Source organism: Oncorhynchus clarkii, chromosome 5 (assembly GCF_045791955.1).
Source record: "Oncorhynchus clarkii lewisi isolate Uvic-CL-2024 chromosome 5, UVic_Ocla_1.0, whole genome shotgun sequence".
NCBI lineage: Eukaryota > Metazoa > Chordata > Actinopteri > Salmoniformes > Salmonidae > Oncorhynchus > Oncorhynchus clarkii.
The window spans coordinates 25,401,676-25,423,791 of NC_092151.1; the positions used below are offsets into that span (position 1 = coordinate 25,401,676).

General features: G+C 44.7%; 1 pseudogene; it reads left to right on the plus strand.

Annotated features, from left to right (window-relative positions):
- The first annotated feature begins 480 nt into the window (after positions 1-480).
- LOC139409665 (microtubule organization protein AKNA-like) lies at positions 481-21,574 on the plus strand (annotated as a pseudogene).
- Positions 21,575-22,116: the final 542 nt, after the last annotated feature.

A 22,116-nucleotide genomic window follows, 5' to 3' on the forward strand; every position in this document is an offset into this window, starting at 1 on the left:
GTGGAGTCAAGGAACCACTGACGCCCTGTAATGTTTCTCCTAATTTCACTGCATCAGTGGGACTGTTGTCCTCGGCTCACTAAACATTGATCAACCTTGACTAACTGACATAGCATGTTGTCACATCCTTATCTCTCCCCCTTGCCTCGTAAGAAGGTTAGCCTATGTTGCTTAGATATTTAGCAGGTCATCTTAGCTAATATTCACTGGACTGGGCTCTCTCTCAGCTTGAGTGATATCCTGAGGCTTCAAATAGATTCATAGAATCATCAGAATTCTCGTCTTCAGCCTAACAAAACTGAAATGTGTTGCTTTTGGCTCCGTTGATGTCTGTCCTGACAGCTATGGGAGGGAGGGCTGGGAGTCTGTCGTCGTTGGAGAGCCTAGCTGGCAGGGGCGTTAATTAGCCTAGCTTGGCAGCTCCCGTCATCCCAGTCTCAAAGAGAGACAGCTCCCCTGGCACCCCAAGGAGTGGCCTAGATGTCAGTGTGGCTCTGTGGGGCTCCTGTGGAGAGGTACTAGTGGGTGTGCTCAACAGATCAGCCCTGTCTGTCTGTGCGCTGTAAACCCCACACGGTTTAATACCCCTGACCACATAAAATTTTGGATTATGGTTTCAGGGCTGTATGGACACGTCGCTTGGATTTAAGCAACAGGTGAGTCCACCTTCTGTGCTTTACAATCAACAGAATGGCTATATTGCTCTATTGACGAGTGAAGATGTGCATACTAGCCTAATCAATGTATCAAAGATATGATCCTACAGTTTCAATTTATAGTCCTACTTAAGATAAGTTGTTTATTTTGTATGCATCCTATCTAGGCTACATCAAAATAAGTCTGATATTCACTAATGAACTATGTCCCGGATCTGAAATTAGCATTGAAAAATCCCCCGAAGTTGTTTATCTGCCTGAAGTGCTTGTGTTTTCCCAGTTGTCTCAGTTTAGATGCATGCTGCGTCAGCCCAGCTGCCTCTTCTCCTCTGTGGAGAGAGACTCTCCATACATGTGCGTATGAAATGAGGGCAGAGGGGCTATATGAGTCTGCTGGCGTCTCAGATTGTTCTGGCAAATCTCACATAGCAACTTCATTGAGAGGAAGGATGCTTAGCATGCTTTTTACATTGGTATCACAAACCATTTTTTTTAAATCATGATGAAATTGGCCATTTGCCTCCTGTAAGACCCTATTATAGTGTTTTCTAGATTCTGAAATGCACATTTTCACATTTATTCAACATACAACATCTGAATATTCATATCTCAAAACTACACTTTTGCATGTAACAATATATTCTTCAAACACTTCTGGGTCTTTGTGTCTTGCAAAACTGATTTGTTATCCTAATAGATTCTGTTCCATTCTTCGTCCTACAACACATTCACAGGTAGAATGTTTATATTCTTGTGTGAGGTATTTTGAAGTGCATGAAAGTGCACTGCAGTATGGTGAGGAGGTACGTGTCACTCATACAGATGAGTCTATAGCTGCTTCCCACTCAAACTCCCAGAAACTTCTCTCATTTGTCTTCTCTCCATGCTTTTTTTGTTGTCCATGAGTCAATGCTGTGTGAATGCTGATTGGCTGAAGGTAGAGATAAGAAGTGCAGCTTTGAGGCCTGTTGTTCTCTGAGCTCAGTAAGGCAGGGTTTGGTGTTGTCTGTTGCTATGGTGACAGCCAAAGACTCCATGACGTCAAAAAATAATTTTATCTTGATATGAACCCCAGATGTGTTCCCATTGCTAGCCTAAATAGCAATATGCAATATCTCTCAAAACTGAGCAATTAAATTTGATAAATCAATTGATCTTCATAATATGCATAGTTTAACTGAAACTGAAACATGGATCTTCATTTCTTCTAAGATTACCTTTAGGAATTAATATCCCCATTCCACTCTCCTGTATGAAAGCCCTTATTTTGTGCAGGTCACTTGGTCTAAACACAGACTTGGGAGACCGGGGTTCAATCCCTGTTCCTACCCTTTGTCTCTCTCTAATCTGTCTCCCCATATTATAGTCTGTCTCTGAATAAAGCAAACATTAACCCCAAAAAATGTTTAAAGAGAGAGAGAGAAAAAGCCCTCCTACGTAAGCATGAAATATTGGGCATACTGAAGGAGTGACACATGATTATCTGTTAATTAAGATGCTTCCATGTTAACAGTAGGGAGCAGCTGTGTATGAGGATGAAGACAGACTGTTCATTTCCTTGCTCTTTAATCACAGTTCATTAGCTCTGTGTTCTGCATCAAATGATTGAATGACGGCCTTACTGCCTCAAAGATGGCCTGCAGTTTTCAGTGTAGTGAAGTCACATCTGTCTTCAGAGAAGTAGGGATGCAGTGGTATAATGCTGCACTTGACTTTCCCCAGATGTTGGTGCGTACGCAGCATTACCGTGTGTCTGTGGGAGCATCCCAAATGGCACCCTATTCCCTAAAGTCCTTGGTCAAAAGTAGTGCCCAATGTAGGGGAAAGGGCAACATTTATAATGCAACCTGTGAATATGTGTGTGCTTGCATTTGAAATTTGTTGTACTGGGCAAAGTGAGTTAGGCTTCCCTCACTAATCCTGTAATATTACTGCATTTGGTTTCAGGGTATCCAGTGCCCCCATGACAAAGCTTTCCATAAGAACAGACCTACAGCCAGGTCCAGAAGGCTAGATTCTGAGCCATGGCTGTGGGAGGTGGGCTTCAGAGGAGCACCAGAGCAGCCTATGGCTAGAGGTCAGACTTGAGAGAGAGAACCAGAGAGAGAGGATGGAGACCAGAGGGCGGGTTCTGTTCTGGACCCCTGCTCCTCAACACCCCTCTCCCTACAGCTCCATAGACTCAGATGTGGACTGGTGGGATGGGGATGAGAAGGAAGGTGGGGACAGGAAAGAAGAGGAAGAAGAGGACTTCCACAGCCAGATGGATGAGAATGGGATTATAGGACTGGAGAACGCCTTGCATGATGTGGGTCTGGGGGAAGAAGAGGAGGAGGGAGAAGAGGAGGGAGTGGAGAATGGAGAGGATGATCTGCCCTGGTACTCTGGAGCCTTGGACCCAGAGGGAGTGACAACAAAGTGACAACAGAGGGAGGACACGATTGGTAGAGAGTGACAAAAGAGGGGGCGGCACGGTTAGTAGAGAGTGACAACAAAGGGAGGACACGGTTGGTAGAGAGTGACAACAGAGTGGGGACACGGTTAGTAGAGAGTGACAACAGAGGGAGGACACGGTTGGTAGAGAGTGACACCACTTCTCCTCCGAGGAGTTGGCTAATGCTCCCGGGATTGAAGCTGAGACATTCCCGGAGGAACCCACCTTTACAGAGAGCCTTCCGGAATCCCACAGCAGCCAAATGAGCCATGCCCCCAGGCCTCATTGGCAGGGGGGGAGGAGCTCAAGCCTAGGACCTCCCCTTACCCAGCAGCCATCTTTCCTGACAATGGGATATCTTACCGACTCAGATAGAGAAACAAGAGGAGTGAAGAGAGCCTACAGGATGAGTCAGGCAATAACTACTGGCAACACGCCTCTCACTCTCCGAGGAAGATGAGACAGCCCACCCCACCCCAGGAGAGGGACTTCTCCAAGGTAGAGCCCAGGGTCCGCTTCCCCATAAACGGCTACACCCTCCACCCCCCAAGAGCAAAAACTCCCCCAGAAAGAGGTCTCTGTCAGTGGAGCCCGCCCTGGTTTTCAAGTCCACTGCTGACATAGTGAGAGAGGTGCTGCTGAGCAGTACAGACGGACCCCCTCACACCCCAATGGGCCCCACAGGCCCCAAAACTCCACGGTGCCAGAGGACTTCAGATGCGCACAACAGGCCAGCACTCTGGTACAGCAGCTGCAGGTACATACACAGAGAGTAGGACCACACCACAGGCACACGTTCAGACTAACTCTGATTCCTTAGCATTCTGATACGCTCAGACTAACTCTGATTCCTTAGCATTCTGACAGACTCAGACTTACTTTGATTCCTTAGCATTCTGACACGCTCAGACTAACTCTGATTCCTTAGCATTCTGACAGACTCAGACTTACTTTGATTCCTTAGCATGATGACAGACTCAGACTAACTCTGATTCCTTAGCATTCTGATACGCTCAGACTAACTCTGATTCCTTAGCATTCTGACAGACTCAGACTTACTCTGATTCCTTAGCGTTCTGACAGACTCAGACTAAGTCTGATTCCTTAGCATTCTAACAGACTCAGACTTACTTTGATTCCTTAGCATTCTGACACGCTCAGACTAACTCTGATTCCTTAGCATTCTGACAGACTCAGACTAACTCTGATTCCTTAGCGTTCTGACAGACTCAGACTAACTCTGATTCCTTAGCATTCTGACAGACTCAGACTTACTCTGATTCCTTAGCGTTCTGACAGACTCAGACTAAGTCTGATTCCTTAGCATTCTAACAGACTCAGACTTACTCTGATTCCTTAGCGTTCTGACAGACTCAGACTAAGTCTGATTCCTTAGCATTCTGACAGACTCAGACTTACTCTGATTCCTTAGCGTTCTGACAGACTCAGACTAAGTCTGATTCCTTAGCATTCTGACAGACTCAGACTAAGTCTGATTCCTTAGCATTCTGACAGACTCAGACTTACTCTGATTCCTTAGCGTTCTGACAGACTCAGACTAAGTCTGATTCCTAAGCACTCTGACATACTCAGACGCAAAGGCTAAACAACTTTCCGTGTCTTCCACACGCTGACACTAATTCACTGAATGATGCTCCAATTGTCTAGCTCAGAATAGTGCTTCTCTACTTTCTATCCAGCTCACGGCCTTGACTATTATCCTCCCTCCTCTCTCTTTCCTTCCCCCTCTTTTCTCTAGGAGGACTACAACTGGCTGCTGACCAAGTATGCTGAGGTAGAGAACACTATTGATCAGATGCGTCTGGAACCCAAGGCAGTCTATATAAGTGTGTGTGTGTGTGTGTGTGTGTGTGTTCTCTAGGAAGAAACCTAGAGAGGAACCAGGCTATGAGGGGTGGCCGTCCTCTTCTGGCTGTGTCGGGTGGAGATTATAACACAACATGGCCAAGATGTTCAAATGTTCATAGATAACCAGCAGGGTCAAATAATAATAATCACAGTGGTTGTCAAGGGTGCAACAGGTCAGCACCTCAGGAGTCACACCTACCTCTCCTGCTGTCTCTAGAGAGTTGAAAACAGCAGGTCTGGGACAGGTAGCACGTCTGGGGTGAACAGGTCAGGTTCCATAGCCACAGGCAGAACAGTTGAAACTGGAGCAGCAGCACGGCCAGGTGGACTGGGGACAGCAAGGAGTCATCAGGCCAGGTAGTCCTGAGGCAAGATCCTAGGGAGAGAGAGAAAGAAAGAAAGAAAGAAAGAAAGAAAGAAAGAAAGAAAGAAAGAAAGAAAGAAAGAAAGAAAAAAAGAGAGAGCATACTTAAATTCACAACGGACACCGGATAAGACAGGATAAATAATCCAGATAACAGACTGAACAGACTGACCCTAGCCCCCCGACACATAAACTACTGCAGCATAAATACTGGAGGCAGGAGGGGTCGGGAGACACTGTGGCCCCATCTGACGATACCCCCGGACAGGACCAAACAGGCAGGATATAATCCCACCCACTGCCAAAGCACAGCCCCCACACCACTAGAGGGATATCTTCAACCACCAATTTATCATCCTGAGACAAGGCTGAGTATAGCCCACAAAGATCTCTGCCACGGCACAACCTAAGGTGGGGTGCCAACCAGGACAGGAAGATCACGTCAGTGACTCAACCCACTCAAGTGACGCACCCCTCTAGGGACAGCATGGAAGAGCACCAGCAAGCCCATTTAATGCTTTGTAGGTTATCAGTAAAACTGTGAAATCAGCCCCTGCCTTAAAAGGAAGCCAGTGTAGAGAGGCTAGCACTGGAGTAATATGATACATTATTTGGTTCTTGTCAGGATTCTAGCAGCCGTATTTAGCACCAACTGAAGTTTATTTAGTGCTTTATCTGGGTAGCCGGAAAGTAGAGCATTGCAGTAGTCTAAACTAAAATCCTGGATACATTTTTCTGCATCATTTTTGGACAGAAGGTTTCTGATTTTTGCAATGTTACGTAGACGGAAAAAAGCTGTCCTTGAAACAGTCTTGATATGTTCGCCAAAAGAGAGATCGGGGTCCAGAGTAACACCGAGGTCCTTCAGTTTTATTTGAGACTGTCACGCCCTGACCTTAGAGAGACTTTTTTGTCTCTATTTTGGTTTGGTCAGGGTGTGATTTGGGTGGGTGTGGTTCTCAATCAGGGATAGCTGTCTATCGTTGTCTCTGATTGGGAATCATACTTAGGTAGCCCTTTTTCCCTCCTTTCAGTTTGGGTAGTTGACTTTTGATAGTGGAACTATAACCCTGTAAGCTTCATGGTTGGTTGTTTGTTGTTTTGTTGGCGACATTTTAAATAAAAGGAAAATGTACGCTCACCACGCTGCCTATAAAAAGTGATTGAGTAGGCTGCTTAGATTTCATGACTAGAAGCTCAAAAGACGAAAACATCGGGGCGAATTGAAATTTGCTATCATAAATGTTTGCAACACCTCCGCCTTTGCGGGATGCGTGGGGGATATGGTCACTAGTGTAACCAGGAGGTGAGGCCTCATTGAACACAGTAAATTCATCAGGCTTAAGCCATGTTCCAGTCAGGCCAATCACCCAAGATTATGATCAGTGATTAGTTAATTGACTATAACTGCCTTGGAAGTGAGGGATTTAACATGAAGTGGCACTATTTTGAGATGTGAGGTATCACAATCTCTTTCAATAATGGCAGGAATGGAGGAGGTCTTTATTCCAGTGAAATTGCTAAGGCGAACACCGCCATGTTTAGTTTTGCCCAACTTAGGTCGAGGCACAGACATGGTCTCAATGGGGATAGCTGAGCTGACTACACTGACCGTGCTAGTGGCAGACTCCACTAAGCTGGCAGGCTTGCACCCTATTCCATTGTGGAGCTAGGGGAGTTAGAGCCCTGTCTATGTTCGTAGATAAGCTGAGAGCACCCCTCCAGCTAGGATGGAGTCCGTTACTCCTAGTGGGGGGAGTCCCAGAAAGAGGGCCAATTATCTACAAATTCTATAATTTGGGAGGGGCAGAAAACAGTTTTCAACCAGCGATTGAGTTGTGAGACTGCTGTAGAGCTCATCACTCCCCCTAACTGGGAGGGGGCCAGAGACAATTACTCGATGCCGACACATCTTTCTAGCTGATTTACACGCTGAAGCTATGTTGTGCTTGGTGACCTCTGACTGTTTCATCCTAACATCGTTGGTGCCGACGTGGATAACAATATCCCTACACTCTCTACACTCGCCAGTTTTAGCTTTAGCCAGCACCATCTTCAGATTAGCCTTAACGTCGGTGGCCTGCCCCCTGGTAAACAGTGTATGATCGCTGGATGATTTGTTTTAAGTCTGATACTGCGGGTAATGGAGTCGCCAATGACTAGGGTTTTCAATTTGTCAGAGCTAATGGTGGGAGTTTCCGGCATCTCAGACAGGAGAAGGCTCGGCCTCTGACTCAGACTCGCTGCTTAATGGGGAGAACCGGTTCAAAGTTTCTTTTGGCTGAATGAGTGACACTGGTTGAGCATTCCTACAGTATTTCCTTCCAGAAGCCATGAGAAAGTTGTCTGGCTGCGGGGACCTTGCGAGGGGATTTGTACTAACGTTACTATCTGTACTTACTGGTGGTGCAGACGCTGTTTCATCCTTTCCTACACTGAAATGACCCTTGCCTAACGATTCCGTCTGAAGTTGGGCTTGCAGCACAGCTATCCTCGCCGTTAGGCGATCGTTCTCCTGTACAGAGTACAGCGGCTGCAATTAGAAGGCATCATGTTAATGTTACTACTTAGCATCGGCTGGTGGAGGTCCTGACGAACCACGTCCAGATAAAGCGTCCGGAGTGAAAAAGTTGAATGAAAAAAAGTATACAAAAATATAAACCGTAATTAAAAAGTAAAAACCGTAAAGTTGGCAGGTAATAAAGTAAGGTTAGCAACAAAACACACAGCAGCACGTAAACAAGTCTACAAGTTGTCAGCACACAGATGTGTCATCATTGTCAGCACACAGGTGTGTCATCACGATACCTGTATGTGCTACAAAACTCCCATTGAGCAATTGGACATAGACAGAGTTTTCTGTTCAAGGTCCAGGGGCTGTATGGATCAAGCATCCCAGTATAAGTGCTGATCTAGGATCAGTTCTGCCTTTTAGATCTCAATGAGAAGATGACATGGACGGTGGGACACTGCTACTCAGACGCTTGATTCACACAGCCCCTGACCAATGCTAAGCTTGAGATCAGTGTAACACTGAACACTCCCTCCATCCCCTCTGTGGTGTGTGTTGTGTCTGGCAGACAGAGGGGTTATATTTAATCACATTGTATTGGTCACATGCTTCATAAACAACAGATGTAGACTAACAGTGAAATCTTTGCTTACGGGCCCTTCCTGACAATGCAGAGAGAAAGGAAATAATAGAAAAGTAAAACGTAATAATACAATTAATATTAAAAGACAATGAGTAATGATAACTATACACGGAGTACTAGTACCGAGTCGATGTGCAGTATGAGGTAATTGAGGTAGATATACACATGTAACTATGAATAAAGTAACAGATAGTAAAAAGTAGCAACGTATGTGATGAGTCCAAAAAAAGTTTGTGCAAAAAGGGTGATGTACATGGCTGTGTGCATGACCCGCCGCAGCGCCTTGCGGTCGAATGCCAGGCAGTTTCCATACCAAACAGTGATGCAGCCAGTCAAGTGGACTGTATGATTATAGCCTGTTTAAACATCCTAAATGCACCCTATTCCCATTCAGGGCTCTGGTCAAAAGTAGTGCACTATAGGATATAGGATACCACCAGCACCTCTGAAGAGCCACATTGGTATTGTAGGTCAAATGAAAGAATTAGACAGTAGCAAACAGAGTTTGTGGTGGTAGAACCCAAGGAATGTTAGGTTCTCATGTAGCTCAAAAAGCTATAGAATAAGATACAAATTCTAGCACACTGCATTATTACTAGAACAACTTTAAACAATGCTTGTGTATCACAGTTTACTATTTGGTTAGACGGTTAACAACACCACTTAGCTTTTGCAGTTGGGTTGGTAGGTCTTCATTTCTCTCTAACCCCAATACTAGACCAACACTAAATAGACCCATCCTGTCATGTGGGATACAGTCAAGTGACTCTGCGGTTCACAATAGAACAATCACATGCATTGATTTTGCCCTCATGACACAGTCAAGGAAAACAGGAAATGACGTAATTGATTTCAGAGCCCTGTAGGGGAGTCCTCTTCAGATGGACAGTGTAGTGACAGATTGTTTTCATAGTCTTGGACATTCACAGTTTCTTGCCTCTTTAATGTTGGTTATAGCCTAGTCATTGATTTGAAGTGGAAACTAAGGCTCACACACATCGTATCGAATGTGGATCTAGGAGGAGTATTCCTTCTTCCTGTCCTCTGTCCCACATTCCTTCTCCAGCTGCAGAGCACTCTTCTCTTAATACTATTTCATATCAGCGTAGCCCCTCATACTCTTCTCCTTACCCACACAAGCACACAGCCATCTGTCTCTCTCCTCCTCCTTCTGGAGACATAATAGTGTAGATGTGCAGGGAAGGCCAATTCAATCCTAATCCTTTATCGAACACAGCCCAATATGTGCTTGTATGAAAATGATTAAATGGCTGTTTCTGACAGTTAGCCTATTCTCCATTCTGTTCGGTGGGCACTGGGTAGTCATGGCAGCTGTGTTTGTTGAGATGGTGCTACACAGACACTTTGGGAGGTCAAGCAGAGGTCACTGTGATTTACTGTCTCAAGGGCTTACCAGAGACGGGCAGTCAGCTAACACACCCAGCCATCACTAACACACCCACTCTTTCTAATCGAAGTTCTATCATCCTGAGACTGAGAGTTGTGATAAAAAGTCTCCACAAAATGGAGGATGTGATGGATACACATATACTATATACACATACAGTGCCTTGCGAAAGTATTCGGCGCCCTTGAACTTTGCGACCTTTTGCCACATTTCAGGCTTCAAACATAAAGATATGAAACTATTTTTTTGTGAAGAATCAACAACAAGTGGGACACAATCATGAAGTGGAACGACATTTATTGGATATTTCAAACTTTTTTAACAAATCAAAAACTGAAAAATTGGGCGTGCAAAATTATTCAGCCCCCTTAAGTTAATACTTTGTAGCGCCACCTTTTGCTGCGATTACAGCTGTAAGTCGCTTGGGGTATGTCTCTATCAGTTTTGCACATGGAGAGACTGACATTTTCCCCATTCCTCCTTGCAAAACAGCTCGAGCTCAGTGAGGTTGGATGGAGAGCATTTGTGAACAGCAGTTTTCAGTTCTTTCCACAGATTCTCGATTGGATTCAGGTCTGGACTTTGACTTGGCCATTCTAACACCTGGATATGTTTATTTTTGAACCATTCCATTGTAGATTTTGCTTTATGTTTTGGATCATTGTCTTGTTGGAAGACAAATCTCCGTCCCAGTCTCAGGTCTTTTGCAGACTCCATCAGGTTTTCTTCCAGAATGGTCCTGTATTTGGCTCCATCCATCTTCCCATCAATTTTAACCATCTTCCCTGTCCCTGCTGAAGAAAAGCAGGCCCAAACCATGATGCTGCCACCACCATGTTTGACAGTGGGGATGGTGTGTTCAGCTGTGTTGCTTTTACGCCAAACATAACGTTTTGCATTGTTGCCAAAAAGTTAAATTTTGGTTTCATCTGACCAGAGCACCTTCTTCCACATGTTTGGTGTGTCTCCCAGGTGGCTTGTGGCAAACTTTAAACGACACTTTTTATGGATATCTTTAAGAAATGGCTTTCTTCTTGCCACTCTTCCATAAAGGCCAGATTTGTGCAATATACGACTGATTGTTGTCCTATGGACAGAGTCTCCCACCTCAGCTGTAGATCTCTGCAGTTCATCCAGAGTGATCATGGGCCTCTTGGCTGCATCTCTGATCAGTCTTCTCCTTGTATGAGCTGAAAGTTTAGAGGGACGGCCAGGTCTTGGTAGATTTGCAGTGGTCTGATACTCCTTCCATTTCAATATTATCGCTTGCACAGTGCTCCTTGGGATGTTTAAAGCTTGGGAAATATTTTTGTATCCAAATCCGGCTTTAAACTTCTTCACAACAGTATCTCGGACCTGCCTGGTGTGTTCCTTGTTCTTCATGATGCTCTCTGCGCTTTTGACGGACCTCTGAGACTATAGCAGTGCAGGTGCATTTATACGTAGACTTGATTACACACAGGTGGATTGTATTTATCATCATTAGTCATTTAGGTCAACATTGGATCATTCAGAGATCCTCACTGAACTTCTGGAGAGAGTTTGCTGCACTGAAATTAAAGGGGCTGAATAATTTTGCACGCCCAATTTTTCAGTTTTTGATTTGTTAAAAAAGTTAGAAATATCCAATAAATGTCGTTCCACTTCATGATTGTGTCCCACTTGTTGTTGATTCTTCACAAAAAAATACAGTTTTATATCTTTATGTTTGAAGCCTGAAATGTGGCAAAAGGTCGCAAAGTTCAAGGGGGCCGAATACTTTCGCAAGGCACTGTAGATATACAGAGGCTAGAGCCACCCCATAGACTTCAGACTTTTCTATTTTGAAAAGCATATCTCCTCCAAGATAGCATAACTATCAAGGTCTTTATTTATATCCCTGCCTCTATCCCAACAGCTTATGACTCAAACAAATGTAGGCTATCGTTTACCTAATTTATGTTTAGGTGGCATAATTCTCATTGATTTGACACCTGTTTCTCTCTAGGGTTTTGTCTCTCTCTCCAGGTGGGCTTCTACTCAGACCCACCAAATTGCAGTCACGCTGTGTAATCAGGTGTGCTCCATGAAGGTTAAAAAGTCATGACCTTAACCTTTCCCCAAGCTCAGAGGACGGAGCTCAGCTCAGGCTCCATTCACCTGAATGAACAGGCTGCCCACCAAGGTACTAACAGTCATCTTTGAATGAATCAAATCAAATCAAATCAAATCAAATTTTATTTGTCACATACACATGGTTAGCAGATGTTAATGCGAGTGTAGCGAAATGCTTGTGCTTCTAGTTCCGACAATGCAGTAATAACCAACAAGTAATCTAACTAACAATTCCAAAACTACTGTCTTGTACACAGTGTGAGGGGATAAAGAATATGTACATAAGGATATATGAATGAGTGATGGTACAGAGCAGCATAGGCAGATACAGTAGATTGTATCGAGTACAGTATATACATATGAGATGAGTATGTAAACAAAGTGGCATAGTTAAAGTGGCTAGTGATACATGTATTACATGATCTGTGCATCCCAAATGGCACCCTAATCCCTTTATAGTGTACTACTTTTGAAAAGAGCCCTATGGGTAAAAGGCTAACATTGGGGACACAGATACAATTTGTGACACAGATATTGCTTTGTCTAAATATGTTCTTACACTCCATTGACAGCTGATTCTGCCTCTCATGTGTGGATCCAAGCAAGAGGAGCTGCTGCATGAGCAACAGCTAATGGGGATCCTAATAAATAAATCATTCAACAATTCACACATTTCAATTGTCCTTTAGTGCAAACCTATTTTCTCTCCACACTAAAGGACCTGGTGGAATCTCCCCTGTCCGTCCCTCCTCAACGGCCTCCTCTTCCTCGAGAAGCCTGGGCCCTGGAGTTGGAGAGGGCTCTCTCAAAGCAGACTCACAGATTCCTCCACCAGGTGCAGACATTTGAAGAACTCCTGAGGAGAGGGAAACTCAAACCGTTTGAGCAGATGAAGGTATTGTTCTGATATTTATCTCCCTTGAGTCTTGCAAATAGAGGAGCATCTCCCAGTGCTAAATAGCCAACATTTTGTATTAGTAATGATGTGATGTATCCCTTAGCTTCTCTGCCCCTAGCTTCTCCAGGGGCCGGATTCTCTGGAAAGAGGTTATCTAGCTTCATGAGATGAACACAGAGTCCAACTGCAGAGAGTGGCTGAGCCCCTCTGACCCAGGTAGGTGAGACCACACTGCAGGATATCTACAATACTGTGTTTAAACTGTTATAGAAAGGGTCTATTAGAACATGCTGTTCCATATGGTGGGAATGAGAACATTAAAGTGTGCGTTGTGTGTATGTTTTGTCTTTGTGTGTGTGTGTGTGTGTGTGTGTGTGTGTGTGTGTGTGTGTGTGTGTGTGTGTGTGTGTGTGTGTGTGTGTGTGTGTGTGTGTGTGTGTGATAGGGAGTTGGAGGGACGTATATTCCAGTGTGGGATGCGCTTGGAGGAGCTCAAAGAGCAGGTGGAGCAGACTGAACAGGACTGACCCACCTCAGAGGCCCCTCCCACTCTAACGCCTTACCCCACCCCCTACTCCATGCCAGAAGGGGGCAGCGAGCACATGCCACTCCCTGAGGTACCATGACAACACAGCTACTGAATAAACTACATTAGATTAGTCACTATTCTATACTATACTATCTCACAGAATGGAGGCCTGCCTTTCAAAGAGTGTTAACCTCTGTCTTGCTTACTCTCTCTTTCTCTTTCTCTCTTTCTCTCTCTCTCGCTATCTCTCTGTCTTTCTCTCACTATCTCTCTTTCTCTCTCTCACTATCTCTCTTTCTCTCTCACTATCTCTCTCTTTCTCTCTCTCACTAGCTCTCTCTCCAGAGCCCAGTGTTACCTCTGCCTGGGGAGTCTGGGGGGGTGATGAGGGTGGAGATTAGCTCGGCTAGCGGAGAGAGCGAGGGAGTGAAGGGAGGGATGGGAGAGGAGGAGGCACTGCCGTCCCTTCTCCTCCATCCTTTAGGTCACAAACACAAACTTGTAGAGAGAGACTTCAGCTTGCTGATGTACCAGTAAGACTCCATCAATTTTAGACACTTTGAGATTCAGAAAAACAAAACATTTGGGATATGGACTTGCATTTGTTTTTGGACAAAAATTATAAGAAAGTATAATTTGGAGACAGTGGCCAGAGGTAAACCTTGTCTTACCTTGTCCATAGACCACTTACAGAGTAAGGAAATATGTCATTTTGTAATTTGGGTGAATCCTATTAAGAAGTCTAGTCTGTATATGTAGTACAGAACTATTCAAAAGCAGCCAATTGATCAATGTAGTAGTAATGTCAATATCAGTTTGCTTGTAAACACCACATCCAAAGGCTCTGTCTCTTCCAGCTACCAGAGTTTCAGGGAGGTGCCACAACTGCTAGACCTGGATCTGACAGAGGGAGACCATGACTTTCCTGATGCAGGAGAAGAAGCCACACATGCAGGCGGTGAGCGGACAAGAGAGGGACCACACCCAGGGACCAGGAGGGAGGAGGGCCACACAAGTCTCCCTCGGAGGTGAGTCTGAACTCACTGCACCGGGGTTGTATTCACTAGGAACCAAACTGAACCAAACGGAAGCAAACTGGCTGAAACAGAGAGTGACTATCTGAACTTGTTGTCGTTTTAAGTTCCAAACATTTTGCTACAGTGTGCAGACTGTGCACTAATGTATTTGACCCAGGACATCAATGCCTCTAAATGCTGATCATAAACTCTGACCAGCTCTTGAATTGTATTATTTTTTTAATACTCTAAATTCTATTATGTGTTTTCAGATAGCCAATGCTAGGTCAGAAGGATGCTACATTAATTCCAATGGCAAGACCAAGGACCAGCAAATCAGTTCTTTGTTCCCCTAAAGACCTCAGCCAATCCCCTGCATTTCATGGCTCGTCTGCCAGTGACAGCAAGAAGTCAGAGTTCAGGAAGTCTCGAGGCAGCAGTCTCACCAGTCTGGGGGAGAGTACTGCGTCAGAGAGGAGGGGCTCCAAACTGCAGCCTGGGATCAGGAGAGTGTAATCTCAGGTCAATTACCTGAGAGACTGTATCAAGCTTCCATTACATTTTTGACTGCTTATTCACCTACCTGGTGTCTGCTGTGAAAGAAAAAATGTCATTACTTTTTGCATACTATCCACCCATTTCCTGTTCATGACTGAAAACACAATGTAATTGCATCTAACTTGTTTCCAAAACATGTTCAACCAACAAATAAATATCTGACACTCTTATCCATAGCTAGGTGGGACAACCACATATCATAGGCATAGTAAGTACATTTTTCCTCAATAAAGTAGCTATCAGTAAAGTCAGAGCTAGTAAGTGAGGAAAAAGTGTCTAGGTCTATGCATATGAAAAATAATGTTGAATAATAAGAATGTTGTTCATTTATCTTGACAATTCAGCAATATCTTCTAAACCAGCAGTAAATTGTCTCTCAAACCCTCTGTGTGATAGGATAGGATAGGATCATCTCACCCGAGATGTGGGCTCTGAGAGCGGTCACCTGACTCCTGCAGCACCCAGTCTCTTCCACCAGATGGCCACAGCGAGGTGAGCTACTCTCCTACTCCTTCCCTCTCTCTCCAGTCAGTGACTTGGCTGTAATTCTCACCGAACCTCACATCACATTCCTCACTCTCTCTCTCACACACACACACAGCTCTGTACCGTGCCCTTACATTATCCCTAGTTGCCTATCTAAACTCCTTCCCTGTTTAATTCCTAATTATAGTTGCCTAAATCAAATCAAATTGTATTTGTCACGTGCACCGAATGCAACAGGTGTAATAGACCTTACAGTGAAATGCTTACTTACATGCCCTTAACCAACAATGCAGTTAAGAAAAATAAGTGTTAAGAAAGTACATACAAATATAAAATGAAGTAAAAAAAAATAATAATAATAATAATTAAAGAGCAACAATAAAATAACATTAACCAAGCTATATACAGGGGGTACCAGTACAGAGTCAATGTGCGTGGCACAGGTTAGTTGAGGAAATTAAGGTAATATGTACATGTAGGTACATGAGGGGGGTCAATGCAAATAGTCCAGGTAGCCATTTAATTAGCTGTTCAGGAGTCTTGGGTGTAAAATCTTTTAAGATACCTTTTGGACCTAGACATGGCGCTCCGGTACCACTTTCCGTGTGGTAGCAGAGGAAACAGTCTATGAATAGGGTGGCTGGAGTCTTTGGCAATTTTTAGGGCCTTCATCTAACACAGCCTGGTATAGAGTTCATGGATGGCAGGAAGCTTGGCCCCAGTGATGTACTGGGCTATACGCACAACCCTTTGTAGTGCCTTGCGGTCGGAGGCCGAGCAGTTGCCATGCCAGGTGGTGATGCAACCAGCCAGGATGCTCTCGATGGTACAGCAGTAGAACATTTTGAAGATCTAAGGACCCATGCCAAATCTTTTCACTCTCCTGAGGGGGAATAGGCGTTGTCGTGCCCTCTTCACGACTGTCTTGATGTGTTTGGACCATGATAGTTCGTTGGTGTTGTGGACCCCAAGGAACTTGAAGCTCTCAACCTGCTCCAGTATAACCCCGTCGACGAGAATGGGCACATCCTTTTCCTGTAGTCCGCAATCATCTCCTTTGTCTTGATCAGGTTGAGGGAGAGGTTGATATCCTGGCACCGCACTGCCAGGTATCTGACCTCCTCCCTATAGGCTGTCCTACCACTGTTGTGTCATCGGCAAACTTAATAATGGTGTTGGAGTCGTGCTTGACCATGCAGTCGTGGTTGAACAGGGAGTACAGGAGGGGACTGAGCACGCACCCCTGAGGGGCCCCTGTGTTGAGGATTGCTGTGTCTAGGTGTGGCCCGTCAGGTAGTCCAGGATCCAGTTGCAGAAGGAGGTGTTTAGTCCCATGGTTCTTTGAGGGCACTATGGTGTAGAACGCTGAACTGTAGACAATGAATAGCATTCTCACGTAGGTGTTCCTTTCATCCATGTGGGAAAGGGCGGTTTGGAGTGCAATAGAGATTACGTCATCTGTGGATATGTTGGGGCGGTATGCAAATTGGAGTGTTGATGTGAGCCATGGCCAGCTTTTCAAAGCACTTTATGGCTACAGACGTGAGTGTTACGGGTCGGTAGTCATTTAGGCAGGTTGCTTTGGTGTTCTTGGGCGCAGGGGCTATAGTGGTCTGCTTGAAACATTACAGACTCGGTCAGGGGCAGGTTGAAAATGTCAGTGAAGACACTTGCCAGTTGGTCAGTGCGTACACGTCAGTACACGTCCTGGTAATCTATCTGGCCTTCTAAATGTATACAGCTCATTGACTGTGGTCTTAGTGCCAGCATCGGTTTGTGGTGGTAAATAGACAGCTACGAAAAATATAGAAAACTCTCTTGGTAAATAGTGTGGTCTACAGCTTATCATGAGATACTCTACTTCAGACTTCCTAAACATTTGATTCCGTGCACCAGCTGTTATTTACAAATAGACACAGACAGCCACCCCTTGTCTTACCGGAGGCAGCTGTTCTATCTTGTCGATGCACAGAAAACCCAAACAGCTGTATGTTATCCATGTCGTCGTTCAGCCACGACTCTGTGAAACATAAGATATTACAGTTTTTAATGTCCTGTTGGTAGATTAGTCTTGATCGAACCTCATCCATTTTATTATCCAATGATTGCGTGTTGGCTAATAGGACTGATGGTAGAGGCGAATCCTTACAAGGCAACCCAACCTATGTCCCCGATATCTCTGTCTCTTCTTCAAGCGAATGACGGGGATTTGGGCCTTGTCCGGTGTCTGAAGTAAATCCTTCGCGTCCGACTCTGTAAAGAAAAAATCTTTGTCTAGTACGAGGTGAGTAATCACTGTCCTGATATTCAGAATCTCTTTTCGGTCATAAGAGACGGTGGCAGAAACATTATGCACAAAATAAGTTACAAATAACACAGAAAAACACACACAATAGCACAATTGGTTAGGAACCCGTAAAATGGCAGCCATCTACTCCTGCGCCATTATCTTATCAGTTTGTGTTCCTGTCTTTGTGTTCCCTTCCTCCCTCCAGTCTGTGTAGCCTGTCAGTTCCAGAGGAGCAGAACTCAGGGAAGCCCCAACACACACCCCCTCTCCCCTCCTCCTCCCCCTCACAAAGACCTCAGAGACCCCCCTCGCTGGAGCACAGTGGAGGCTCTCCTCTCAGCACCACAAGGTGGGTATGAGAGTCTTCAGGGAGAACTAGGGGAGGGGGGGCCTCAGCATCCAGCTTCCCCCAGACCTGGGCTGAGAACCTCAGCATCAATATTCCCCCAGCCCTGGGCTGGCAGTGGTACCAGTGAGTTTGGACAAGGCAATGACCATAGTGAGTCCATGCTGTTCTGTCTATAACCATCATATATATGTTATGTTGCAAAATGTGTTCTTACATGAAGTGACTTAGAACCAGTGGTTGAAACCTAAATTGTTTCCTGATGATGTTGTTCTGAACAGAACCATTAATTTATTTGTTCAGTTTCACTGTTCCGACCAGCGAAATAAAGTTCTGAACCGGTTCGAACCAAAGAAAAAGCTCTGGTTTATATTGTGCCTTTGTGTTCCTTTTCAACCTCTGAAATCAACATTTTACATTTAGCTCATTCAATTACTTAACCATGGGCTCCTGAGTGGCGAAGCAGTCTAAGGCACTGCATCGCAGTGCTTGACGCGTCACTACAGCCCCCGGTTCGTTCCCAGGCAGTGCCCGGGAGTCCCATAGAGTGGCGCACAACTGGCCCAGTGTCATCCGGGTTAGGGGAGGGTTTGGCATTGGGGGCTTTACTTGGCTCATCACGCTCTAGTGACTCCTTGTGACGGGCCGGGCGCCTGCAGGCTGACTTCGGTCATCAGTTGAACAGTGTTTCCTCCAACGCGTTGGTGCAGCTGGCTTCTGGGTTAAGCGAGTGGGTGTTAAGAAGCACGGTTTGGCCGGTCATGTTTTGGAGGACTCATGACTCGACCTTCTCCTCTACCGAGCCCGTTGGGGAGTTGCAGCGATGAGACAAGATCGAAATTTGAGAGAAAAGGGGATAAAAAATGTATAAATATATATTTAAAAAAATATTTAAAAAATTGCTTCACCAATCAGTGTGGATAGAGCAGCTTGCAATGGAGCAGGTAAGCGATTGAATCTGTATAGAAAAGCCGTTAAGAGCACATTTTATTTTGCCGCAACAGCATGGTTTAATCATAATGAAAGACAAACACACACTGTGCTGCCAGTCATACTGTAGGTACCAAGATGCAACTGACATTTTGTGGGTGAGAAGAGAGCGAGAGAGGATGGATGAAGCTTGCCAGGAAGTGCTGGGCATCTTGTTATGACATGCATTATCTGAATTAGGCCCACAGAATTATACCTACGGAGGAGGGGCTTCTATGGAGGAACTGTGAATGTCTTTGAACTTCAGAGTTGGTTTAACGTTGGACTGTAGTGCAGATGAGCAGTAGAATTAAAAACATGTCTTACCTTTTTGTAGCTCATAAATCCAATGTGAAACGTTAAAGTTCATAAATCCAATGTGAAACGTGATAACTATGGTATCCTTAATACATTATTTTAAACATCTCTCCCTAATTTCAGAATCATGCTTGTAGCGTTGTCAGGAGGTTACAGTAATCTATGTAACGTTGTCAGGAGGTTACAGTAATCTATGTAACGTTGTCAGGAGGTTACAGTAATCTATGTAACGTTGTCAGGAGGCTAGAGTAATCTATGTAACGTTGTCAAGAGGCTACAGTAATCTATGTAACGTTGTCAGGAGGCTACAGTAACCTATGTAACGTTGTCAGGAGGTTACAGTAATCTATGTAACATTGTCAGGAGGTTACAGTAATCTATGTAACGTTGTCAAGAGGCTACAATAATCTATGTAACGTTGTCAGGAGGCTACAGTAACCTATGCTTCAGAGTGGAGGGGCAGGTAGCCTACACACACACACACACACACACACACACACACACACACACACACACACACACACACACACACACACACCCAGTGGCAAAGATATCCAGCTGGAATAAGTTTCTGAGTGACGGAGTGAGGGCTTTGCATAGGCGCTTTGTTAGGATATTTGTGGGACTGGAAACAAATGCCTGAAACGTAAAATAAAGCTATTAACCAATTCCCATTCTTTTAAAAGAAAGGTTCTGTTCTAGAACAGTATAGATCACTTCAGATCCCTCAAATAATTGTGTTATTTTCTGGTTTTCGATTCTGTTCCCTGAACCGGTTCTAACCCTACTTAAGAACACATGAAAACATTTTGTAATGAAGCACTAATATCTGTCTGTCTAGTAACTACACAGTCTACTCTGTGTCAGAAGCATGTACCCTCCTGAGATCAAGCAAGGAGGCCGCTAGCTGTTTGGCTGTTTCTTTATCAGTGTCAGTTTATTTGATCCTTCACCCCTCCCCTGCCCTCCTTTAAAACCATCTCTCCTCCTTCTCTCCTCCATCTCTCCTCAGTCCACACTGTGTCAGGGGGACAGAGTGACCGTTCCACCTGAACACCCTATCCCCAGCACTGCTACCAGCCAAGCCACTCCACCACTGCACCCTATCACCATGGCGATCCCCCTCGGGCCCTGAGCTCTGGTCAGTTGACTAATCGCAAGTGAGTCTCCCCCTCTCTCTCTCTCTCTCTCTCTATCTATCTATCTATCTATCGAAACTGCCATGGGGACAGCTCTTCCAATTCCCAACAGAATCTAAGAGGGGAAATTATTAGACGTTTGATTTTTAATTTCCTTTTATGCTGAGATTGTTGGCTGGTTGGCGTCTTGCTTCTATCTGGGAAAAGGGGTTATTGCATTGGATCCTACCAGAGCCATATATTTATTATGTATTATATTATATATTTCTATTTATTCTCAATATCTGGATCCTTCAGTGTTGGCTGGTGTTTCTAATGTGTGGCCTCCCATGGCCAGGTAGAGTTTGATACATCAAGTGAAATGCCAAACAACCTGAGTCATTTATACATTATGTGTGATTTGATTTCTTTACAGACTTGAAAGCTAGTAAATGTGGAAACTCGGGGGGTAAATACATACCCAATGTTGACTCTTGCATGGTGTGACACTGCATGAGTGGACCCTGCTTGTTGACTCACATATGGTTTGGCTTGGAATGTCAAATCAATTTGGTTAGCTGGGCCAATTATACGTTTTAACACCTATAACACACTTGTGGTCGATATTACTTCAATATTACTAACTACAATATTTGGAACAAGTACCATTACTGATCGAGTTTGAACAGAGTTGTGAGGTAGACAGAGCATCCCCACTTTATATGTACTCATTCTACTCTCTGTGTGTGTGTGTGTGTGTGTGTGTGTGTGTGTGTGTGTGTGTGTGTGTGTGTGTGTGTGTGTGTGTGTGTGTGTGTGTGTGTGTGTGTGTGTGTGTGTGTGTGTGTGTGTGTGTGTGTGTGTGTGTGTGTGTGTTGGATGAAGTCTTTGTCTTCATTTTGTCCCAGTGAAGCCATCCAGTCTCTAAAAGTGGAAGTGAGCAGACTGAAAGTGCGACTAGAGGGCAGTCTGAGACAGACCAACCCCCTCAGCCCAGAACGACCACACACATCCTCTCAGCTCAACACATTGCATTAGGTTGGCCATTTGTTTGTTTTTTAAGTGAGATTTCATCTTCAGGCGTTTGAAAATTGCTCCCAAGGATGAACCAGACTAGTGGAGGTCTAAATTTTTTTCTGAGGTCTTAGCTGATTTATTTTGATTTTCCCATGATGTCAAGCAAAGAGGCACTGAGTTTGAAGGTAGACCTTGAAATTCATCCACAGATACACCTCCTGTTATGGAACAGGTCGAGAGCTTATAGGTTGAGAGCTTATAAAAAATAAACAACAGAAATACCTTATTTACATAAGTATTCAGACGCTTTGCTATGAAACAGGATTGTGTCGAGGCACAGCTCTGGGGAAGGGTACCAAAAAATGTCTGCAGCATTGAAGGTCACCAGGAACACAGTGTCCTCCATCATTCTTAAATGGAACAAGTTTGGAACCATCAAGACTCTTCCTAGAACTAGCCTCCCGGCCAAACTGAGCCATCAGGGGAGAAGGGCCATGGTCAGGGAGGTGACCAAGAAACCAATGGTCACTCTGAACGAGCTCCAGAGTTTCTCTTTGGAGATGGGAGAACCTTCCAGAAACCCATATATCT